The sequence below is a fragment of the Vitis vinifera genome, chromosome 16 (genome assembly GCF_030704535.1).
Source record: "Vitis vinifera cultivar Pinot Noir 40024 chromosome 16, ASM3070453v1".
Lineage (NCBI taxonomy): Eukaryota > Viridiplantae > Streptophyta > Magnoliopsida > Vitales > Vitaceae > Vitis > Vitis vinifera.
This window is the reverse complement of record NC_081820.1, coordinates 11,243,733-11,269,059: the sequence shown is the minus strand read 5'-3', so window position 1 is coordinate 11,269,059 and position 25,327 is coordinate 11,243,733.

Genomic DNA, 25,327 nt, shown 5'->3' with positions numbered 1-25,327 from the left:
TTCTACCATTATCCGGTACTCACAGGGACAGTTTTTCGGGACTCGCACCGATTCTACCATTTCCGGGAACTCGGCCGGATTCTACAATTTTTCGATACTCGCACGGATTCTACCATTTTCCGGTATTCACAAGGACAGTTTTTCGGGACTCGCACCGATTCTACCATTTCCGGGAACTCGGCCGGATTCTACAATTTTTCGATACTCGCACGGATTCTACCATTTTTCGGTATTCACAAGGACAGTTTTTCCGGACTCGCACCGATTCTACCATTTCCGGGAACTCGGCCGGATTCTACAATTTTTCGATACTCGCACGGATTCTACCATTTTCCGGTATTCACAAGGACAGTTTTTCGGGACTCGCACCGATTCTACCATTTCCGGGAACTCGGTCGGATTCTACCATTTTTCGATACTCGCAGGGATTCTACCATTTTCCAGTACTCACAGGGACAGTTTTTCGGGACGCGCACCGAGTCTACCATTTTCGGGAACTCGGCCGGATTCTACCATTTTTCGATACTCGCAGGGATTCTACCATTTTCCGGTACTCACAGGGACAGTTTTTCGGGACTCGCACCGATTCTACCATTTCCGGGAACTCGGTCGGATTCTACCATTTTTCGATACTCGCAGGGATTCTACCATTTTCCGGTACTCACAGGGACAGTTTTTCGGGACTCGCACCGATTCTACCATTTCCGGGAACTCGGCCGGATTCTACCATTTTTCGATACTCGCACGGATTCTACCATTTTCCGGTACTCACAGGGACAGTTTTTCGGGACTCGCACCGATTCTACCATTTCCGGGAACTAGGCCGGATTCTACAATTTTTCGATACTCGCACGTATTCTACCATTTTCCGGTATTCACAAGGACAGTTTTTCAGGACTTGCACCGATTCTACCATTTCCGGGAACTCGGCCGGATTCTACAATTTTTCGATACTCGCACGGATTCTACCATTTTCCGGTACTCAAAGGGATAGTTTTTCGGGACACGCACCGATTCTACCATTTCCGGGAACTCGGTCGGATTCTACCATTTTTCGATACTCGCAGGGATTCTACCATTTTCCGGTACTCACAGGGACAGTTTTTCGGGACTCGCACCGATTCTACCATTTCCGGGAACTCGGCCGGATTCTACAATTTTTCGATACACGCACGGATTCTACCATTTTCCGGTATTCACAAGGACAGTTTTTCGGGACTCGCACCGATTCTACCATTTCCGGGAACTCGGCCGGATTCTACAATTTTTCGATACTCGCACGGATTCTACCATTTTTCGGTATTCACAAGGACAGTTTTTCCGGACTCGCACCGATTCTACCATTTCCGGGAACTCGGCCGGATTCTACAATTTTTCGATACTCGCACGGATTCTACCATTTTCCGGTATTCACAAGGACAGTTTTTCGGGACTCGCACCGATTCTACCATTTCCGGGAACTCGGTCGGATTCTACCATTTTTCGATACTCGCAGGGATTCTACCATTTTCCAGTACTCACAGGGACAGTTTTTCGGGACGCGCACCGAGTCTACCATTTTCGGGAACTCGGCCGGATTCTACCATTTTTCGATACTCGCAGGGATTCTACCATTTTCCGGTACTCACAGGGACAGTTTTTCGGGACTCGCACCGATTCTACCATTTCCGGGAACTCGGTCGGATTCTACCATTTTTCGATACTCGCAGGGATTCTACCATTTTCCGGTACTCACAGGGACAGTTTTTCGGGACTCGCACCGATTCTACCATTTCCGGGAACTCGGCCGGATTCTACCATTTTTCGATACTCGCACGGATTCTACCATTTTCCGGTACTCACAGGGACAGTTTTTCGGGACTCGCACCGATTCTACCATTTCCGGGAACTAGGCCGGATTCTACAATTTTTCGATACTCGCACGTATTCTACCATTTTCCGGTATTCACAAGGACAGTTTTTCAGGACTTGCACCGATTCTACCATTTCCGGGAACTCGGCCGGATTCTACAATTTTTCGATACTCGCACGGATTCTACCATTTTCCGGTACTCAAAGGGATAGTTTTTCGGGACACGCACCGATTCTACCATTTCCGGGAACTCGGTCGGATTCTACCATTTTTCGATACTCGCAGGGATTCTACCATTTTCCGGTACTCACAGGGACAGTTTTTCGGGACTCGCACCGATTCTACCATTTCCGGGAACTCGGCCGGATTCTACAATTTTTCGATACACGCACGGATTCTACCATTTTCCGGTATTCACAAGGACAGTTTTTCGGGACTCGCACCGATTCTACCATTTCCGGGAACTCGGCCGGATTCTACAATTTTTCGATACTCGCACGGATTCTACCATTTTCCGGTATTCACAAGGACAGTTTTTCGGGACTCGCACCGATTCTACCATTTCCGGGAACTCGGCCGGATTCTGCAATTTTTCGATACTCGCAGGGATTCTACCATTTTCCGGTACTCAAAGGGATAGTTTTTCGGGACACGCACCGATTCTAGCATTTCCGGGAACTCGGTCGGATTCTACCATTTTTCGATACTCGCAGGGATTCTACCATTTTCCGGTACTCACAGGGACAGTTTTTCGGGACTCGCACCGATTCTACCATTTCCGGGAACTCGGCCGGATTCTACAATTTTTCGATACTCGCAGGGATTCTACCATTTTCCGGTATTCACAAGGACAGTTTTTCCGGACTCGCACCGATTCTACCATTTCCGGGAACTCGGCCGGATTCTACAATTTTTCGATACTCGCACGGATTCTACCATTTTCCGGTATTCACAAGGACAGTTTTTCGGGACTCGCACCGATTCTACCATTTCCGGGAACTCGGCCGGATTCTGCAATTTTTCGATACTCGCAGGGATTCTACCATTTTCCGGTACTCACAGGGACGGTTTTTCGGGAAGCGCACCGATTCTACCATTTTCGGGAACTCGGCCGGATTCTACCATTTTTCGATACTCGCAGGGATTCTACCATTTTCCGGTACTCACAGGGACAGTTTTTCGGGACTCGCACCGATTCTACCATTTCCGGGAACTCGGTCGGATTCTACCATTTTTCGATACTCGCAGGGATTCTACCATTTTCCGGTACTCCCAGGGACAGTTTTTCGGGACACGCACCGATTCTACCATTTCCAAGAACTCGGTCGGATTCTACCATTTTTCGATACTCGCAGGGATTCTACCATTTTCCGGTACTCAAAGGGATAGTTTTTCGGGACTCGCACCGATTCTACCATTTCCGGGAACTCGGTCGGATTCTACCATTTTTCGATACTCGCAGGGATTCTACCATTTTCCGGTACTCCCAGGGACAGTTTTTCGGGACACGCACCGATTCTACCATTTCCAAGAACTCGGTCGGATTCTACCATTTTTCGATACTCGCAGGGATTCTACCATTATCCGGTACTCACAGGGACAGTTTTTCGGGACTCGCACCGATTCTACCATTTCCGGGAACTCGGCCGGATTCTACAATTTTTCGATACTCGCACGGATTCTACCATTTTCCGGTATTCACAAGGACAGTTTTTCGGGACTCGCACCGATTCTACCATTTCCGGGAACTCGGCCGGATTCTACAATTTTTCGATACTCGCACGGATTCTACCATTTTTCGGTATTCACAAGGACAGTTTTTCCGGACTCGCACCGATTCTACCATTTCCGGGAACTCGGCCGGATTCTACAATTTTTCGATACTCGCACGGATTCTACCATTTTCCGGTATTCACAAGGACAGTTTTTCGGGACTCGCACCGATTCTACCATTTCCGGGAACTCGGTCGGATTCTACCATTTTTCGATACTCGCAGGGATTCTACCATTTTCCAGTACTCACAGGGACAGTTTTTCGGGACGCGCACCGATTCTACCATTTCCGGGAACTCGGTCGGATTCTACCATTTTTCGATACTCGCAGGGATTCTACCATTTTCCAGTACTCACAGGGACAGTTTTTCGGGACGCGCACCGAGTCTACCATTTTCGGGAACTCGGCCGGATTCTACCATTTTTCGATACTCGCAGGGATTCTACCATTTTCCGGTACTCACAGGGACAGTTTTTCGGGACTCGCACCGATTCTACCATTTCCGGGAACTCGGTCGGATTCTACCATTTTTCGATACTCGCACGGATTCTACCATTTTCCGGTACTCCCAGGGACAGTTTTTCGGGACACGCACCGATTCTACCATTTCCAAGAACTCGGTCGGATTCTACCATTTTTCGATACTCGCAGGGATTCTACCATTTTTCGGTACTCACAGGGACAGTTTTTCGGGACTCGCACCGATTCTACCATTTCCGGGAACTCGGTCGGATTCTACCATTTTTCGATACTCGCAGGGATTCTACTATTTTCCGGTACTCAAAGGGATAGTTTTTCGGGACAAGCACCGATTCTACCATTTCCGGGAACTCGGTCGGATTCTACCATTTTTCGATACTCGCAGGGATTCTACCATTTTCCGGTACTCACAGGGACAGTTTTTCGGGACTCGCACCGATTCTACCATTTCCGGGAACTCGGCCGGATTCTACAATTTTTCGATACTCGCACGGATTCTACCATTTTCCGGTATTCACAAGGACAGTTTTTCGGGACTCGCACCGATTCTACCATTTCCGGGAAGTCGGCCGGATTCTACCATTTTTCGATACTCGCAGGGATTCTACCATTTTTCGGTACTCACAGGGACGGTTTTTCGGGAAGCGCACCGATTCTACCATTTTCGGGAACTCGGCCGGATTCTACCATTTTTCGATACTCGCACGGATTCTACCATTTTCCGGTACTCACAGGGACAGTTTTTCGGGACTCGCACCGATTCTACCATTTCCGGGAACTCGGTCGGATTCTACCATTTTTCGATACTCGCAGGGATTCTACCATTTTCCAGTACTCCCAGGGACAGTTTTTCGGGACACGCACCGATTCTACCATTTCCAAGAACTCGGTCGGATTCTACCATTTTTCGATACTCGCAGGGATTCTACCATTTTCCGGTACTCAAAGGGATAGTTTTTCGGGACTCGCACCGATTCTACCATTTCCGGGAACTCGGTCGGATTCTACCATTTTTCGATACTCGCAGGGATTCTACCATTATCCGGTACTCACAGGGACAGTTTTTCGGGACTCGCACCGATTCTACCATTTCCGGGAACTCGGCCGGATTCTACAATTTTTCGATACTCGCACGGATTCTACCATTTTCCGGTATTCACAAGGACAGTTTTTCGGGACTCGCACCGATTCTACCATTTCCGGGAACTCGGCCGGATTCTACAATTTTTCGATACTCGCACGGATTCTACCATTTTTCGGTATTCACAAGGACAGTTTTTCCGGACTCGCACCGATTCTACCATTTCCGGGAACTCGGCCGGATTCTACAATTTTTCGATACTCGCACGGATTCTACCATTTTCCGGTATTCACAAGGACAGTTTTTCGGGACTCGCACCGATTCTACCATTTCCGGGAACTCGGTCGGATTCTACCATTTTTCGATACTCGCAGGGATTCTACCATTTTCCAGTACTCACAGGGACAGTTTTTCGGGACGCGCACCGAGTCTACCATTTTCGGGAACTCGGCCGGATTCTACCATTTTTCGATACTCGCAGGGATTCTACCATTTTCCGGTACTCACAGGGACAGTTTTTCGGGACTCGCACCGATTCTACCATTTCCGGGAACTCGGTCGGATTCTACCATTTTTCGATACTCGCAGGGATTCTACCATTTTCCGGTACTCACAGGGACAGTTTTTCGGGACTCGCACCGATTCTACCATTTCCGGGAACTCGGCCGGATTCTACCATTTTTCGATACTCGCACGGATTCTACCATTTTCCGGTACTCACAGGGACAGTTTTTCGGGACTCGCACCGATTCTACCATTTCCGGGAACTAGGCCGGATTCTACAATTTTTCGATACTCGCACGTATTCTACCATTTTCCGGTATTCACAAGGACAGTTTTTCAGGACTTGCACCGATTCTACCATTTCCGGGAACTCGGCCGGATTCTACAATTTTTCGATACTCGCACGGATTCTACCATTTTCCGGTACTCAAAGGGATAGTTTTTCGGGACACGCACCGATTCTACCATTTCCGGGAACTCGGTCGGATTCTACCATTTTTCGATACTCGCAGGGATTCTACCATTTTCCGGTACTCACAGGGACAGTTTTTCGGGACTCGCACCGATTCTACCATTTCCGGGAACTCGGCCGGATTCTACAATTTTTCGATACACGCACGGATTCTACCATTTTCCGGTATTCACAAGGACAGTTTTTCGGGACTCGCACCGATTCTACCATTTCCGGGAACTCGGCCGGATTCTACAATTTTTCGATACTCGCACGGATTCTACCATTTTTCGGTATTCACAAGGACAGTTTTTCCGGACTCGCACCGATTCTACCATTTCCGGGAACTCGGCCGGATTCTACAATTTTTCGATACTCGCACGGATTCTACCATTTTCCGGTATTCACAAGGACAGTTTTTCGGGACTCGCACCGATTCTACCATTTCCGGGAACTCGGTCGGATTCTACCATTTTTCGATACTCGCAGGGATTCTACCATTTTCCAGTACTCACAGGGACAGTTTTTCGGGACGCGCACCGAGTCTACCATTTTCGGGAACTCGGCCGGATTCTACCATTTTTCGATACTCGCAGGGATTCTACCATTTTCCGGTACTCACAGGGACAGTTTTTCGGGACTCGCACCGATTCTACCATTTCCGGGAACTCGGTCGGATTCTACCATTTTTCGATACTCGCAGGGATTCTACCATTTTCCGGTACTCACAGGGACAGTTTTTCGGGACTCGCACCGATTCTACCATTTCCGGGAACTCGGCCGGATTCTACCATTTTTCGATACTCGCACGGATTCTACCATTTTCCGGTACTCACAGGGACAGTTTTTCGGGACTCGCACCGATTCTACCATTTCCGGGAACTAGGCCGGATTCTACAATTTTTCGATACTCGCACGTATTCTACCATTTTCCGGTATTCACAAGGACAGTTTTTCAGGACTTGCACCGATTCTACCATTTCCGGGAACTCGGCCGGATTCTACAATTTTTCGATACTCGCACGGATTCTACCATTTTCCGGTACTCAAAGGGATAGTTTTTCGGGACACGCACCGATTCTACCATTTCCGGGAACTCGGTCGGATTCTACCATTTTTCGATACTCGCAGGGATTCTACCATTTTCCGGTACTCACAGGGACAGTTTTTCGGGACTCGCACCGATTCTACCATTTCCGGGAACTCGGCCGGATTCTACAATTTTTCGATACACGCACGGATTCTACCATTTTCCGGTATTCACAAGGACAGTTTTTCGGGACTCGCACCGATTCTACCATTTCCGGGAACTCGGCCGGATTCTACAATTTTTCGATACTCGCACGGATTCTACCATTTTCCGGTATTCACAAGGACAGTTTTTCGGGACTCGCACCGATTCTACCATTTCCGGGAACTCGGCCGGATTCTGCAATTTTTCGATACTCGCAGGGATTCTACCATTTTCCGGTACTCAAAGGGATAGTTTTTCGGGACACGCACCGATTCTAGCATTTCCGGGAACTCGGTCGGATTCTACCATTTTTCGATACTCGCAGGGATTCTACCATTTTCCGGTACTCACAGGGACAGTTTTTCGGGACTCGCACCGATTCTACCATTTCCGGGAACTCGGCCGGATTCTACAATTTTTCGATACTCGCAGGGATTCTACCATTTTCCGGTATTCACAAGGACAGTTTTTCCGGACTCGCACCGATTCTACCATTTCCGGGAACTCGGCCGGATTCTACAATTTTTCGATACTCGCACGGATTCTACCATTTTCCGGTATTCACAAGGACAGTTTTTCGGGACTCGCACCGATTCTACCATTTCCGGGAACTCGGCCGGATTCTGCAATTTTTCGATACTCGCAGGGATTCTACCATTTTCCGGTACTCACAGGGACGGTTTTTCGGGAAGCGCACCGATTCTACCATTTTCGGGAACTCGGCCGGATTCTACCATTTTTCGATACTCGCAGGGATTCTACCATTTTCCGGTACTCACAGGGACAGTTTTTCGGGACTCGCACCGATTCTACCATTTCCGGGAACTCGGTCGGATTCTACCATTTTTCGATACTCGCAGGGATTCTACCATTTTCCGGTACTCCCAGGGACAGTTTTTCGGGACACGCACCGATTCTACCATTTCCAAGAACTCGGTCGGATTCTACCATTTTTCGATACTCGCAGGGATTCTACCATTTTCCGGTACTCAAAGGGATAGTTTTTCGGGACTCGCACCGATTCTACCATTTCCGGGAACTCGGTCGGATTCTACCATTTTTCGATACTCGCAGGGATTCTACCATTTTCCGGTACTCCCAGGGACAGTTTTTCGGGACACGCACCGATTCTACCATTTCCAAGAACTCGGTCGGATTCTACCATTTTTCGATACTCGCAGGGATTCTACCATTATCCGGTACTCACAGGGACAGTTTTTCGGGACTCGCACCGATTCTACCATTTCCGGGAACTCGGCCGGATTCTACAATTTTTCGATACTCGCACGGATTCTACCATTTTCCGGTATTCACAAGGACAGTTTTTCGGGACTCGCACCGATTCTACCATTTCCGGGAACTCGGCCGGATTCTACAATTTTTCGATACTCGCACGGATTCTACCATTTTTCGGTATTCACAAGGACAGTTTTTCCGGACTCGCACCGATTCTACCATTTCCGGGAACTCGGCCGGATTCTACAATTTTTCGATACTCGCACGGATTCTACCATTTTCCGGTATTCACAAGGACAGTTTTTCGGGACTCGCACCGATTCTACCATTTCCGGGAACTCGGTCGGATTCTACCATTTTTCGATACTCGCAGGGATTCTACCATTTTCCAGTACTCACAGGGACAGTTTTTCGGGACGCGCACCGAGTCTACCATTTTCGGGAACTCGGCCGGATTCTACCATTTTTCGATACTCGCAGGGATTCTACCATTTTCCGGTACTCACAGGGACAGTTTTTCGGGACTCGCACCGATTCTACCATTTCCGGGAACTCGGTCGGATTCTACCATTTTTCGATACTCGCAGGGATTCTACCATTTTCCGGTACTCACAGGGACAGTTTTTCGGGACTCGCACCGATTCTACCATTTCCGGGAACTCGGCCGGATTCTACCATTTTTCGATACTCGCACGGATTCTACCATTTTCCGGTACTCACAGGGACAGTTTTTCGGGACTCGCACCGATTCTACCATTTCCGGGAACTAGGCCGGATTCTACAATTTTTCGATACTCGCACGTATTCTACCATTTTCCGGTATTCACAAGGACAGTTTTTCAGGACTTGCACCGATTCTACCATTTCCGGGAACTCGGCCGGATTCTACAATTTTTCGATACTCGCACGGATTCTACCATTTTCCGGTACTCAAAGGGATAGTTTTTCGGGACACGCACCGATTCTACCATTTCCGGGAACTCGGTCGGATTCTACCATTTTTCGATACTCGCAGGGATTCTACCATTTTCCGGTACTCACAGGGACAGTTTTTCGGGACTCGCACCGATTCTACCATTTCCGGGAACTCGGCCGGATTCTACAATTTTTCGATACACGCACGGATTCTACCATTTTCCGGTATTCACAAGGACAGTTTTTCGGGACTCGCACCGATTCTACCATTTCCGGGAACTCGGCCGGATTCTACAATTTTTCGATACTCGCACGGATTCTACCATTTTTCGGTATTCACAAGGACAGTTTTTCCGGACTCGCACCGATTCTACCATTTCCGGGAACTCGGCCGGATTCTACAATTTTTCGATACTCGCACGGATTCTACCATTTTCCGGTATTCACAAGGACAGTTTTTCGGGACTCGCACCGATTCTACCATTTCCGGGAACTCGGTCGGATTCTACCATTTTTCGATACTCGCAGGGATTCTACCATTTTCCAGTACTCACAGGGACAGTTTTTCGGGACGCGCACCGAGTCTACCATTTTCGGGAACTCGGCCGGATTCTACCATTTTTCGATACTCGCAGGGATTCTACCATTTTCCGGTACTCACAGGGACAGTTTTTCGGGACTCGCACCGATTCTACCATTTCCGGGAACTCGGTCGGATTCTACCATTTTTCGATACTCGCAGGGATTCTACCATTTTCCGGTACTCACAGGGACAGTTTTTCGGGACTCGCACCGATTCTACCATTTCCGGGAACTCGGCCGGATTCTACCATTTTTCGATACTCGCACGGATTCTACCATTTTCCGGTACTCACAGGGACAGTTTTTCGGGACTCGCACCGATTCTACCATTTCCGGGAACTAGGCCGGATTCTACAATTTTTCGATACTCGCACGTATTCTACCATTTTCCGGTATTCACAAGGACAGTTTTTCAGGACTTGCACCGATTCTACCATTTCCGGGAACTCGGCCGGATTCTACAATTTTTCGATACTCGCACGGATTCTACCATTTTCCGGTACTCAAAGGGATAGTTTTTCGGGACACGCACCGATTCTACCATTTCCGGGAACTCGGTCGGATTCTACCATTTTTCGATACTCGCAGGGATTCTACCATTTTCCGGTACTCACAGGGACAGTTTTTCGGGACTCGCACCGATTCTACCATTTCCGGGAACTCGGCCGGATTCTACAATTTTTCGATACACGCACGGATTCTACCATTTTCCGGTATTCACAAGGACAGTTTTTCGGGACTCGCACCGATTCTACCATTTCCGGGAACTCGGCCGGATTCTACAATTTTTCGATACTCGCACGGATTCTACCATTTTCCGGTATTCACAAGGACAGTTTTTCGGGACTCGCACCGATTCTACCATTTCCGGGAACTCGGCCGGATTCTGCAATTTTTCGATACTCGCAGGGATTCTACCATTTTCCGGTACTCAAAGGGATAGTTTTTCGGGACACGCACCGATTCTAGCATTTCCGGGAACTCGGTCGGATTCTACCATTTTTCGATACTCGCAGGGATTCTACCATTTTCCGGTACTCACAGGGACAGTTTTTCGGGACTCGCACCGATTCTACCATTTCCGGGAACTCGGCCGGATTCTACAATTTTTCGATACTCGCAGGGATTCTACCATTTTCCGGTATTCACAAGGACAGTTTTTCCGGACTCGCACCGATTCTACCATTTCCGGGAACTCGGCCGGATTCTACAATTTTTCGATACTCGCACGGATTCTACCATTTTCCGGTATTCACAAGGACAGTTTTTCGGGACTCGCACCGATTCTACCATTTCCGGGAACTCGGCCGGATTCTGCAATTTTTCGATACTCGCAGGGATTCTACCATTTTCCGGTACTCACAGGGACGGTTTTTCGGGAAGCGCACCGATTCTACCATTTTCGGGAACTCGGCCGGATTCTACCATTTTTCGATACTCGCAGGGATTCTACCATTTTCCGGTACTCACAGGGACAGTTTTTCGGGACTCGCACCGATTCTACCATTTCCGGGAACTCGGTCGGATTCTACCATTTTTCGATACTCGCAGGGATTCTACCATTTTCCGGTACTCCCAGGGACAGTTTTTCGGGACACGCACCGATTCTACCATTTCCAAGAACTCGGTCGGATTCTACCATTTTTCGATACTCGCAGGGATTCTACCATTTTCCGGTACTCAAAGGGATAGTTTTTCGGGACTCGCACCGATTCTACCATTTCCGGGAACTCGGTCGGATTCTACCATTTTTCGATACTCGCAGGGATTCTACCATTTTCCGGTACTCCCAGGGACAGTTTTTCGGGACACGCACCGATTCTACCATTTCCAAGAACTCGGTCGGATTCTACCATTTTTCGATACTCGCAGGGATTCTACCATTATCCGGTACTCACAGGGACAGTTTTTCGGGACTCGCACCGATTCTACCATTTCCGGGAACTCGGCCGGATTCTACAATTTTTCGATACTCGCACGGATTCTACCATTTTCCGGTATTCACAAGGACAGTTTTTCGGGACTCGCACCGATTCTACCATTTCCGGGAACTCGGCCGGATTCTACAATTTTTCGATACTCGCACGGATTCTACCATTTTTCGGTATTCACAAGGACAGTTTTTCCGGACTCGCACCGATTCTACCATTTCCGGGAACTCGGCCGGATTCTACAATTTTTCGATACTCGCACGGATTCTACCATTTTCCGGTATTCACAAGGACAGTTTTTCGGGACTCGCACCGATTCTACCATTTCCGGGAACTCGGTCGGATTCTACCATTTTTCGATACTCGCAGGGATTCTACCATTTTCCAGTACTCACAGGGACAGTTTTTCGGGACGCGCACCGAGTCTACCATTTTCGGGAACTCGGCCGGATTCTACCATTTTTCGATACTCGCAGGGATTCTACCATTTTCCGGTACTCACAGGGACAGTTTTTCGGGACTCGCACCGATTCTACCATTTCCGGGAACTCGGTCGGATTCTACCATTTTTCGATACTCGCAGGGATTCTACCATTTTCCGGTACTCACAGGGACAGTTTTTCGGGACTCGCACCGATTCTACCATTTCCGGGAACTCGGCCGGATTCTACCATTTTTCGATACTCGCACGGATTCTACCATTTTCCGGTACTCACAGGGACAGTTTTTCGGGACTCGCACCGATTCTACCATTTCCGGGAACTAGGCCGGATTCTACAATTTTTCGATACTCGCACGTATTCTACCATTTTCCGGTATTCACAAGGACAGTTTTTCAGGACTTGCACCGATTCTACCATTTCCGGGAACTCGGCCGGATTCTACAATTTTTCGATACTCGCACGGATTCTACCATTTTCCGGTACTCAAAGGGATAGTTTTTCGGGACACGCACCGATTCTACCATTTCCGGGAACTCGGTCGGATTCTACCATTTTTCGATACTCGCAGGGATTCTACCATTTTCCGGTACTCACAGGGACAGTTTTTCGGGACTCGCACCGATTCTACCATTTCCGGGAACTCGGCCGGATTCTACAATTTTTCGATACACGCACGGATTCTACCATTTTCCGGTATTCACAAGGACAGTTTTTCGGGACTCGCACCGATTCTACCATTTCCGGGAACTCGGCCGGATTCTACAATTTTTCGATACTCGCACGGATTCTACCATTTTCCGGTATTCACAAGGACAGTTTTTCGGGACTCGCACCGATTCTACCATTTCCGGGAACTCGGCCGCATTCTGCAATTTTTCGATACTCGCAGGGATTCTACCATTTTCCGGTACTCAAAGGGATAGTTTTTCGGGACACGCACCGATTCTAGCATTTCCGGGAACTCGGTCGGATTCTACCATTTTTCGATACTCGCAGGGATTCTACCATTTTCCGGTACTCACAGGGACAGTTTTTCGGGACTCGCACCGATTCTACCATTTCCGGGAACTCGGCCGGATTCTACAATTTTTCGATACTCGCAGGGATTCTACCATTTTCCGGTATTCACAAGGACAGTTTTTCCGGACTCGCACCGATTCTACCATTTCCGGGAACTCGGCCGGATTCTACAATTTTTCGATACTCGCACGGATTCTACCATTTTCCGGTATTCACAAGGACAGTTTTTCGGGACTCGCACCGATTCTACCATTTCCGGGAACTTGGCCGGATTCTGCAATTTTTCGATACTCGCAGGGATTCTACCATTTTCCGGTACTCACAGGGACGGTTTTTCGGGAAGCGCACCGATTCTACCATTTTCGGGAACTCGGCCGGATTCTACCATTTTTCGATACTCGCAGGGATTCTACCATTTTCCGGTACTCACAGGGACAGTTTTTCGGGACTCGCACCGATTCTACCATTTCCGGGAACTCGGTCGGATTCTACCATTTTTCGATACTCGCAGGGATTCTACCATTTTCCGGTACTCCCAGGGACAGTTTTTCGGGACACGCACCGATTCTACCATTTCCAAGAACTCGGTCGGATTCTACCATTTTTCGATACTCGCAGGGATTCTACCATTTTCCGGTACTCAAAGGGATAGTTTTTCGGGACTCGCACCGATTCTACCATTTCCGGGAACTCGGTCGGATTCTACCATTTTTCGATACTCGCAGGGATTCTACCATTTTCCGGTACTCCCAGGGACAGTTTTTCGGGACACGCACCGATTCTACCATTTCCAAGAACTCGGTCGGATTCTACCATTTTTCGATACTCGCAGGGATTCTACCATTATCCGGTACTCACAGGGACAGTTTTTCGGGACTCGCACCGATTCTACCATTTCCGGGAACTCGGCCGGATTCTACAATTTTTCGATACTCGCACGGATTCTACCATTTTCCGGTATTCACAAGGACAGTTTTTCGGGACTCGCACCGATTCTACCATTTCCGGGAACTCGGCCGGATTCTGCAATTTTTCGATACTCGCAGGGATTCTACCATTTTCCGGTACTCAAAGGGATAGTTTTTCGGGACACGCACCGATTCTAGCATTTCCGGGAACTCGGTCGGATTCTACCATTTTTCGATACTCGCAGGGATTCTACCATTTTCCGGTACTCACAGGGACAGTTTTTCGGGACTCGCACCGATTCTACCATTTCCGGGAACTCGGCCGGATTCTACAATTTTTCGATACTCGCAGGGATTCTACCATTTTCCGGTATTCACAAGGACAGTTTTTCCGGACTCGCACCGATTCTACCATTTCCGGGAACTCGGCCGGATTCTACAATTTTTCGATACTCGCACGGATTCTACCATTTTCCGGTATTCACAAGGACAGTTTTTCGGGACTCGCACCGATTCTACCATTTCCGGGAACTCGGCCGGATTCTGCAATTTTTCGATACTCGCAGGGATTCTACCATTTTCCGGTACTCACAGGGACGGTTTTTCGGGAAGCGCACCGATTCTACCATTTTCGGGAACTCGGCCGGATTCTACCATTTTTCGATACTCGCAGGGATTCTACCATTTTCCGGTACTCACAGGGACAGTTTTTCGGGACTCGCACCGATTCTACCATTTCCGGGAACTCGGTCGGATTCTACCATTTTTCGATACTCGCAGGGATTCTACCATTTTCCGGTACTCCCAGGGACAGTTTTTCGGGACACGCACCGATTCTACCATTTCCAAGAACTCGGTCGGATTCTACCATTTTTCGATACTCGCAGGGATTCTACCATTTTCCGGTACTCAAAGGGATAGTTTTTCGGGACTCGCACCGATTCTACCATTTCCGGGAACTCGGTCGGATTCTACCATTTTTCGATACTCGCAGGGATTCTACCATTTTCCGGTACTCCCAGGGACAGTTTTTCGGGACACGCACCGATTCTACCATTTCCAAGAACTCGGTCGGATTCTACCATTTTTCGATACTCGCAGGGATTCTACCATTATCCGGTACTCACAGGGACAGTTTTTCGGGACTCGCACCGATTCTACCATTTCCGGGAACTCGGCCGGATTCTACAATTTTTCGATACTCGCACGGATTCTACCATTTTCCGGTATTCACAAGGACAGTTTTTCGGGACTCGCACCGATTCTACCATTTCCGGGAACTCGGCCGGATTCTACAATTTTTCGATACTCGCACGGATTCTACCATTTTTCGGTATTCACAAGGACAGTTTTTCCGGACTCGCACCGATTCTACCATTTCCGGGAACTCGGCCGGATTCTACAATTTTTCGATACTCGCACGGATTCTACCATTTTCCGGTATTCACAAGGACAGTTTTTCGGGACTCGCACCGATTCTACCATTTCCGGGAACTCGGTCGGATTCTACCATTTTTCGATACTCGCAGGGATTCTACCATTTTCCAGTACTCACAGGGACAGTTTTTCGGGACGCGCACCGAGTCTACCATTTTCGGGAACTCGGCCGGATTCTACCATTTTTCGATACTCGCAGGGATTCTACCATTTTCCGGTACTCACAGGGACAGTTTTTCGGGACTCGCACCGATTCTACCATTTCCGGGAACTCGGTCGGATTCTACCATTTTTCGATACTCGCAGGGATTCTACCATTTTCCGGTACTCACAGGGACAGTTTTTCGGGACTCGCACCGATTCTACCATTTCCGGGAACTCGGCCGGATTCTACCATTTTTCGATACTCGCACGGATTCTACCATTTTCCGGTACTCACAGGGACAGTTTTTCGGGACTCGCACCGATTCTACCATTTCCGGGAACTAGGCCGGATTCTACAATTTTTCGATACTCGCACGTATTCTACCATTTTCCGGTATTCACAAGGACAGTTTTTCAGGACTTGCACCGATTCTAGCATTTCCGGGAACTCGGCCGGATTCTACAATTTTTCGATACTCGCACGGATTCTACCATTTTCCGGTACTCAAAGGGACAGTTTTTCGGGACACGCACCGATTCTACCATTTCCGGGAACTCGGTCGGATTCTACCATTTTTCGATACTCGCAGGGATTCTACCATTTTCCGGTACTCACAGGGACAGTTTTTCGGGACTCGCACCGATTCTACCATTTCCGGGAACTCGGCCGGATTCTACAATTTTTCGATACACGCACGGATTCTACCATTTTCCGGTATTCACAAGGACAGTTTTTCGGGACTCGCACCGATTCTACCATTTCCGGGAACTCGGCCGGATTCTACAATTTTTCGATACTCGCACGGATTCTACCATTTTCCGGTATTCACAAGGACAGTTTTTCGGGACTCGCACCGATTCTACCATTTCCGGGAACTCGGCCGGATTCTGCAATTTTTCGATACTCGCAGGGATTCTACCATTTTCCGGTACTCAAAGGGATAGTTTTTCGGGACACGCACCGATTCTAGCATTTCCGGGAACTCGGTCGGATTCTACCATTTTTCGATACTCGCAGGGATTCTACCATTTTCCGGTACTCACAGGGACAGTTTTTCGGGACTCGCACCGATTCTACCATTTCCGGGAACTCGGCCGGATTCTACAATTTTTCGATACTCGCAGGGATTCTACCATTTTCCGGTATTCACAAGGACAGTTTTTCCGGACTCGCACCGATTCTACCATTTCCGGGAACTCGGCCGGATTCTACAATTTTTCGATACTCGCACGGATTCTACCATTTTCCGGTATTCACAAGGACAGTTTTTCGGGACTCGCACCGATTCTACCATTTCCGGGAACTCGGCCGGATTCTACAATTTTTCGATACTCGCACGGATTCTACCATTTTCCGGTATTCACAAGGACAGTTTTTCCGGACTCGCACCGATTCTACCATTTCCGGGAACTCGGCCGGATTCTACAATTTTTCGATACTCGCACGGATTCTACCATTTTCCGGTATTCACAAGGACAGTTTTTCGGGACTCGCACCGATTCTACCATTTCCGGGAACTCGGCCGGATTCTACCATTTTTCGATACTCGCAGGGATTCTACCATTTTCCGGTACTCACAGGGACAGTTTTTCGGGACTCGCACCGATTCTACCATTTCCGGGAACTCGGCCGGATTCTACAATTTTTCGATACACGCACGGATTCTACCATTTTCCGGTATTCACAAGGACAGTTTTTCGGGACTCGCACCGATTCTACCATTTCCGGGAACTCGGCCGGATTCTACAATTTTTCGATACTCGCACGGATTCTACCATTTTCCGGTATTCACAAGGACAGTTTTTCGGGACTCGCACCGATTCTACCATTTCCGGGAACTCGGCCGGATTCTGCAATTTTTCGATACTCGCAGGGATTCTACCATTTTCCGGTACTCAAAGGGATAGTTTTTCGGGACACGCACCGATTCTAGCATTTCCGGGAACTCGGTCGGATTCTACCATTTTTCGATACTCGCAGGGATTCTACCATTTTCCGGTACTCACAGGGACAGTTTTTCGGGACTCGCACCGATTCTACCATTTCCGGGAACTCGGCCGGATTCTACAATTTTTCGATACTCGCAGGGATTCTACCATTTTCCGGTATTCACAAGGACAGTTTTTCCGGACTCGCACCGATTCTACCATTTCCGGGAACTCGGCCGGATTCTACAATTTTTCGATACTCGCACGGATTCTACCATTTTCCGGTATTCACAAGGACAGTTTTTCGGGACTCGCACCGATTCTACCATTTCCGGGAACTCGGCCGGATTCTACAATTTTTCGATACTCGCACGGATTCTACCATTTTCCGGTATTCACAAGGACAGTTTTTCCGGACTCGCACCGATTCTACCATTTCCGGGAACTCGGCCGGATTCTACAATTTTTCGATACTCGCACGGATTCTACCATTTTCCGGTATTCACAAGGACAGTTTTTCGGGACTCGCACCGATTCTACCATTTCCGGGAACTCGGTCGGATTCTACCATTTTTCGATACTCGCACGGATTCTACCATTTTCCGGTACTCACAGGGACAGTTTTTCGGGACTCGCACCGAGTCTACCATTTTCGGGAACTCGGCCGGATTCTACCATTTTTCGATACTCGCAGGGATTCTACCATTTTCCGGTACTCACAGGGACAGTTTTTCGGGACTCGCACCGATTCTACCATTTCCGGGAACTCGGTCGGATTCTACCATTTTTCGATACTCGTAGGGATTCTACCATTTTCCGGTACTCACAGGGACAGTTTTTCGGGACTCGCACCGATTCTACCATTTCCGGGAACTCGGCCGGATTCTACAATTTTTCGATACACGCACGGATTCTACCATTTTCCGGTATTCACAAGGACAGTTTTTCGGGACTCGCACCGATTCTACCATTTCCGGGAACTCGGCCGGATTCTACAATTTTTCGATACTCGCACGGATTCTACCATTTTCCGGTATTCACAAGGACAGTTTTTCGGGACTCGCACCGATTCTACCATTTCCGGGAACTCGGCCGGATTCTACAATTTTTCGATACTCGCACGGATTCTACAATTTTCCGGTACTCAAAGGGATAGTTTTTCGGGACACGCACCGATTCTACCATTTCCGGGAACTCGGCCGGATTCTACAATTTTTCGATACTCGCAGGGATTCTACCATTTTCCGGTATTCACAAGGACAGTTTTTCGGGACTCGCACCGATTCTACCATTTCCGGGAACTCGGCCGGATTCTACAATTTTTCGATACTCGCACGGATTCTACCATTTTCCGGTATTCACAAGGACAGTTTTTCCGGACTCGCACCGATTCTACCATTTCCGGGAACTCGGCCGGATTCTACAATTTTTCGATACTCGCACGGATTCTACCATTTTCCGGTATTCACAAGGACAGTTTTTCGGGACTCGCACCGATTCTACCATTTCCGGGAACTCGGTCGGATTCTACCATTTTTCGATACTCGTAGGGATTCTACCATTTTCCGGTACTCACAGGGACAGTTTTTCGGGACTCGCACCGATTCTACCATTTCCGGGAACTCGGCCGGATTCTACAATTTTTCGATACACGCACGGATTCTACCATTTTCCGGTATTCACAAGGACAGTTTTTCGGGACTCGCACCGATTCTACCATTTCCGGGAACTCGGCCGGATTCTACAATTTTTCGATACTCGCACGGATTCTACCATTTTCCGGTATTCACAAGGACAGTTTTTCGGGACTCGCACCGATTCTACCATTTCCGGGAACTCGGCCGGATTCTACAATTTTTCGATACTCGCACGGATTCTACAATTTTCCGGTACTCAAAGGGATAGTTTTTCGGGACACGCACCGATTCTACCATTTCCGGGAACTCGGCCGGATTCTACAATTTTTCGATACTCGCACGGATTCTACCATTTTCCGGTATTCACAAGGACAGTTTTTCGGGACTCGCACCGATTCTACCATTTCCGGGAACTCGGCCGGATTCTACAATTTTTCGATACACGCACGGATTCTACCATTTTCCGGTATTCACAAGGACAGTTTTTCGGGACTCGCACCGATTCTACCATTTCCGGGAACTCGGTCGGATTCTACAATTTTTCGATACTCGCACGGATTCTACCATTTTCCGGTATTCACAAGGACAGTTTTTCGGGACTCGCACCGATTCTACCATTTCCGGGAACTCGGCCGGATTCTACCATTTTTCGATACTCGCAGGGATTCTACCATTTTCCGGTACTCACAGGGACAGTTTTTCGGGACTCGCACCGATTCTACCATTTCCGGGAACTCGGCCGGATTCTACAATTTTTCGATACTCGCAGGGATTCTACCATTTTCCGGTATTCACAAGGACAGTTTTTCCGGACTCGCACCGATTCTACCATTTCCGGGAACTCGGCCGGATTCTACAATTTTTCGATACTCGCACGGATTCTACCATTTTCCGGTATTCACAAGGACAGTTTTTCGGGACTCGCACCGATTCTACCATTTCCGGGAACTCGGCCGGATTCTACAATTTTTCGATACTCGCACGGATTCTACCATTTTCCGGTATTCACAAGGACAGTTTTTCCGGACTCGCACCGATTCTACCATTTCCGGGAACTCGGCCGGATTCTACAATTTTTCGATACTCGCACGGATTCTACCATTTTCCGGTATTCACAAGGACAGTTTTTCGGGACTCGCACCGATTCTACCATTTCCGGGAACTCGGCCGGATTCTACCATTTTTCGATACTCGCAGGGATTCTACCATTTTCCGGTACTCACAGGGACAGTTTTTCGGGACTCGCACCGATTCTACCATTTCCGGGAACTCGGCCGGATTCTACAATTTTTCGATACACGCACGGATTCTACCATTTTCCGGTATTCACAAGGACAGTTTTTCGGGACTCGCACCGATTCTACCATTTCCGGGAACTCGGCCGGATTCTACAATTTTTCGATACTCGCACGGATTCTACCATTTTCCGGTATTCACAAGGACAGTTTTTCGGGACTCGCACCGATTCTACCATTTCCGGGAACTCGGCCGGATTCTGCAATTTTTCGATACTCGCAGGGATTCTACCATTTTCCGGTACTCAAAGGGATAGTTTTTCGGGACACGCACCGATTCTAGCATTTCCGGGAACTCGGTCGGATTCTACCATTTTTCGATACTCGCAGGGATTCTACCATTTTCCGGTACTCACAGGGACAGTTTTTCGGGACTCGCACCGATTCTACCATTTCCGGGAACTCGGCCGGATTCTACAATTTTTCGATACTCGCAGGGATTCTACCATTTTCCGGTATTCACAAGGACAGTTTTTCCGGACTCGCACCGATTCTACCATTTCCGGGAACTCGGCCGGATTCTACAATTTTTCGATACTCGCACGGATTCTACCATTTTCCGGTATTCACAAGGACAGTTTTTCGGGACTCGCACCGATTCTACCATTTCCGGGAACTCGGCCGGATTCTACAATTTTTCGATACTCGCACGGATTCTACCATTTTCCGGTATTCACAAGGACAGTTTTTCGGGACTCGCACCGATTCTACCATTTCCGGGAACTCGGCCGGATTCTACAATTTTTCGATACTCGCACGGATTCTACAATTTTCCGGTACTCAAAGGGATAGTTTTTCGGGACACGCACCGATTCTACCATTTCCGGGAACTCGGCCGGATTCTACAATTTTTCGATACTCGCAGGGATTCTACCATTTTCCGGTATTCACAAGGACAGTTTTTCGGGACTCGCACCGATTCTACCATTTCCGGGAACTCGGCCGGATTCTACAATTTTTCGATACTCGCACGGATTCTACCATTTTCCGGTATTCACAAGGACAGTTTTTCCGGACTCGCACCGATTCTACCATTTCCGGGAACTCGGCCGGATTCTACAATTTTTCGATACTCGCACGGATTCTACCATTTTCCGGTATTCACAAGGACAGTTTTTCGGGACTCGCACCGATTCTACCATTTCCGGGAACTCGGTCGGATTCTACCATTTTTCGATACTCGTAGGGATTCTACCATTTTCCGGTACTCACAGGGACAGTTTTTCGGGACTCGCACCGATTCTACCATTTCCGGGAACTCGGCCGGATTCTACAATTTTTCGATACACGCACGGATTCTACCATTTTCCGGTATTCACAAGGACAGTTTTTCGGGACTCGCACCGATTCTACCATTTCCGGGAACTCGGCCGGATTCTACAATTTTTCGATACTCGCACGGATTCTACCATTTTCCGGTATTCACAAGGACAGTTTTTCGGGACTCGCACCGATTCTACCATTTCCGGGAACTCGGCCGGATTCTACAATTTTTCGATACTCGCACGGATTCTACAATTTTCCGGTACTCAAAGGGATAGTTTTTCGGGACACGCACCGATTCTACCATTTCCGGGAACTCGGCCGGATTCTACAATTTTTCGATACTCGCACGGATTCTACCATTTTCCGGTATTCACAAGGACAGTTTTTCGGGACTCGCACCGATTCTACCATTTCCGGGAACTCGGCCGGATTCTACAATTTTTCGATACACGCACGGATTCTACCATTTTCCGGTATTCACAAGGACAGTTTTTCGGGACTCGCACCGATTCTACCATTTCCGGGAACTCGGTCGGATTCTACAATTTTTCGATACTCGCACGGATTCTACCATTTTCCGGTATTCACAAGGACAGTTTTTCGGGACTCGCACCGATTCTACCATTTCCGGGAACTCGGCCGGATTCTACCATTTTTCGATACTCGCAGGGATTCTACCATTTTCCGGTACTCACAGGGACAGTTTTTCGGGACTCGCACCGATTCTACCATTTCCGGGAACTCGGCCGGATTCTACAATTTTTCGATACTCGCAGGGATTCTACCATTTTCCGGTATTCACAAGGACAGTTTTTCCGGACTCGCACCGATTCTACCATTTCCGGGAACTCGGCCGGATTCTACAATTTTTCGATACTCGCACGGATTCTACCATTTTCCGGTATTCACAAGGACAGTTTTTCGGGACTCGCACCGATTCTACCATTTCCGGGAACTCGGCCGGATTCTACAATTTTTCGATACTCGCACGGATTCTACCATTTTCCGGTATTCACAAGGACAGTTTTTCCGGACTCGCACCGATTCTACCATTTCCGGGAACTCGGCCGGATTCTACAATTTTTCGATACTCGCACGGATTCTACCATTTTCCGGTATTCACAAGGACAGTTTTTCGGGACTCGCACCGATTCTACCATTTCCGGGAACTCGGCCGGATTCTACCATTTTTCGATACTCGCAGGGATTCTACCATTTTCCGGTACTCACAGGGACAGTTTTTCGGGACTCGCACCGATTCTACCATTTCCGGGAACTCGGCCGGATTCTACAATTTTTCGATACACGCACGGATTCTACCATTTTCCGGTATTCACAAGGACAGTTTTTCGGGACTCGCACCGATTCTACCATTTCCGGGAACTCGGCCGGATTCTACAATTTTTCGATACTCGCACGGATTCTACCATTTTCCGGTATTCACAAGGACAGTTTTTCGGGACTCGCACCGATTCTACCATTTCCGGGAACTCGGCCGGATTCTGCAATTTTTCGATACTCGCAGGGATTCTACCATTTTCCGGTACTCAAAGGGATAGTTTTTCGGGACACGCACCGATTCTAGCATTTCCGGGAACTCGGTCGGATTCTACCATTTTTCGATACTCGCAGGGATTCTACCATTTTCCGGTACTCACAGGGACAGTTTTTCGGGACTCGCACCGATTCTACCATTTCCGGGAACTCGGCCGGATTCTACAATTTTTCGATACTCGCAGGGATTCTACCATTTTCCGGTATTCACAAGGACAGTTTTTCCGGACTCGCACCGATTCTACCATTTCCGGGAACTCGGCCGGATTCTACAATTTTTCGATACTCGCACGGATTCTACCATTTTCCGGTATTCACAAGGACAGTTTTTCGGGACTCGCACCGATTCTACCATTTCCGGGAACTCGGCCGGATTCTACAATTTTTCGATACTCGCACGGATTCTACCATTTTCCGGTATTCACAAGGACAGTTTTTCCGGACTCGCACCGATTCTACCATTTCCGGGAACTCGGCCGGATTCTACAATTTTTCGATACTCGCACGGATTCTACCATTTTCCGGTATTCACAAGGACAGTTTTTCGGGACTCGCACCGATTCTACCATTTCCGGGAACTCGGTCGGATTCTACCATTTTTCGATACTCGCACGGATTCTACCATTTTCCGGTACTCACAGGGACAGTTTTTCGGGACTCGCACCGAGTCTACCATTTTCGGGAACTCGGCCGGATTCTACCATTTTTCGATACTCGCAGGGATTCTACCATTTTCCGGTACTCACAGGGACAGTTTTTCGGGACTCGCACCGATTCTACCATTTCCGGGAACTCGGTCGGATTCTACCATTTTTCGATACTCGTAGGGATTCTACCATTTTCCGGTACTCACAGGGACAGTTTTTCGGGACTCGCACCGATTCTACCATTTCCGGGAACTCGGCCGGATTCTACAATTTTTCGATACACGCACGGATTCTACCATTTTCCGGTATTCACAAGGACAGTTTTTCGGGACTCGCACCGATTCTACCATTTCCGGGAACTCGGCCGGATTCTACAATTTTTCGATACTCGCACGGATTCTACCATTTTCCGGTATTCACAAGGACAGTTTTTCGGGACTCGCACCGATTCTACCATTTCCGGGAACTCGGCCGGATTCTACAATTTTTCGATACTCGCACGGATTCTACAATTTTCCGGTACTCAAAGGGATAGTTTTTCGGGACACGCACCGATTCTACCATTTCCGGGAACTCGGCCGGATTCTACAATTTTTCGATACTCGCAGGGATTCTACCATTTTCCGGTATTCACAAGGACAGTTTTTCGGGACTCGCACCGATTCTACCATTTCCGGGAACTCGGCCGGATTCTACAATTTTTCGATACTCGCACGGATTCTACCATTTTCCGGTATTCACAAGGACAGTTTTTCCGGACTCGCACCGATTCTACCATTTCCGGGAACTCGGCCGGATTCTACAATTTTTCGATACTCGCACGGATTCTACCATTTTCCGGTATTCACAAGGACAGTTTTTCGGGACTCGCACCGATTCTACCATTTCCGGGAACTCGGTCGGATTCTACCATTTTTCGATACTCGCAGGGATTCTACCATTTTCCGGTACTCACAGGGACAGTTTTTCGGGACGCGCACCGAGTCTACCATTTTCGGGAACTCGGC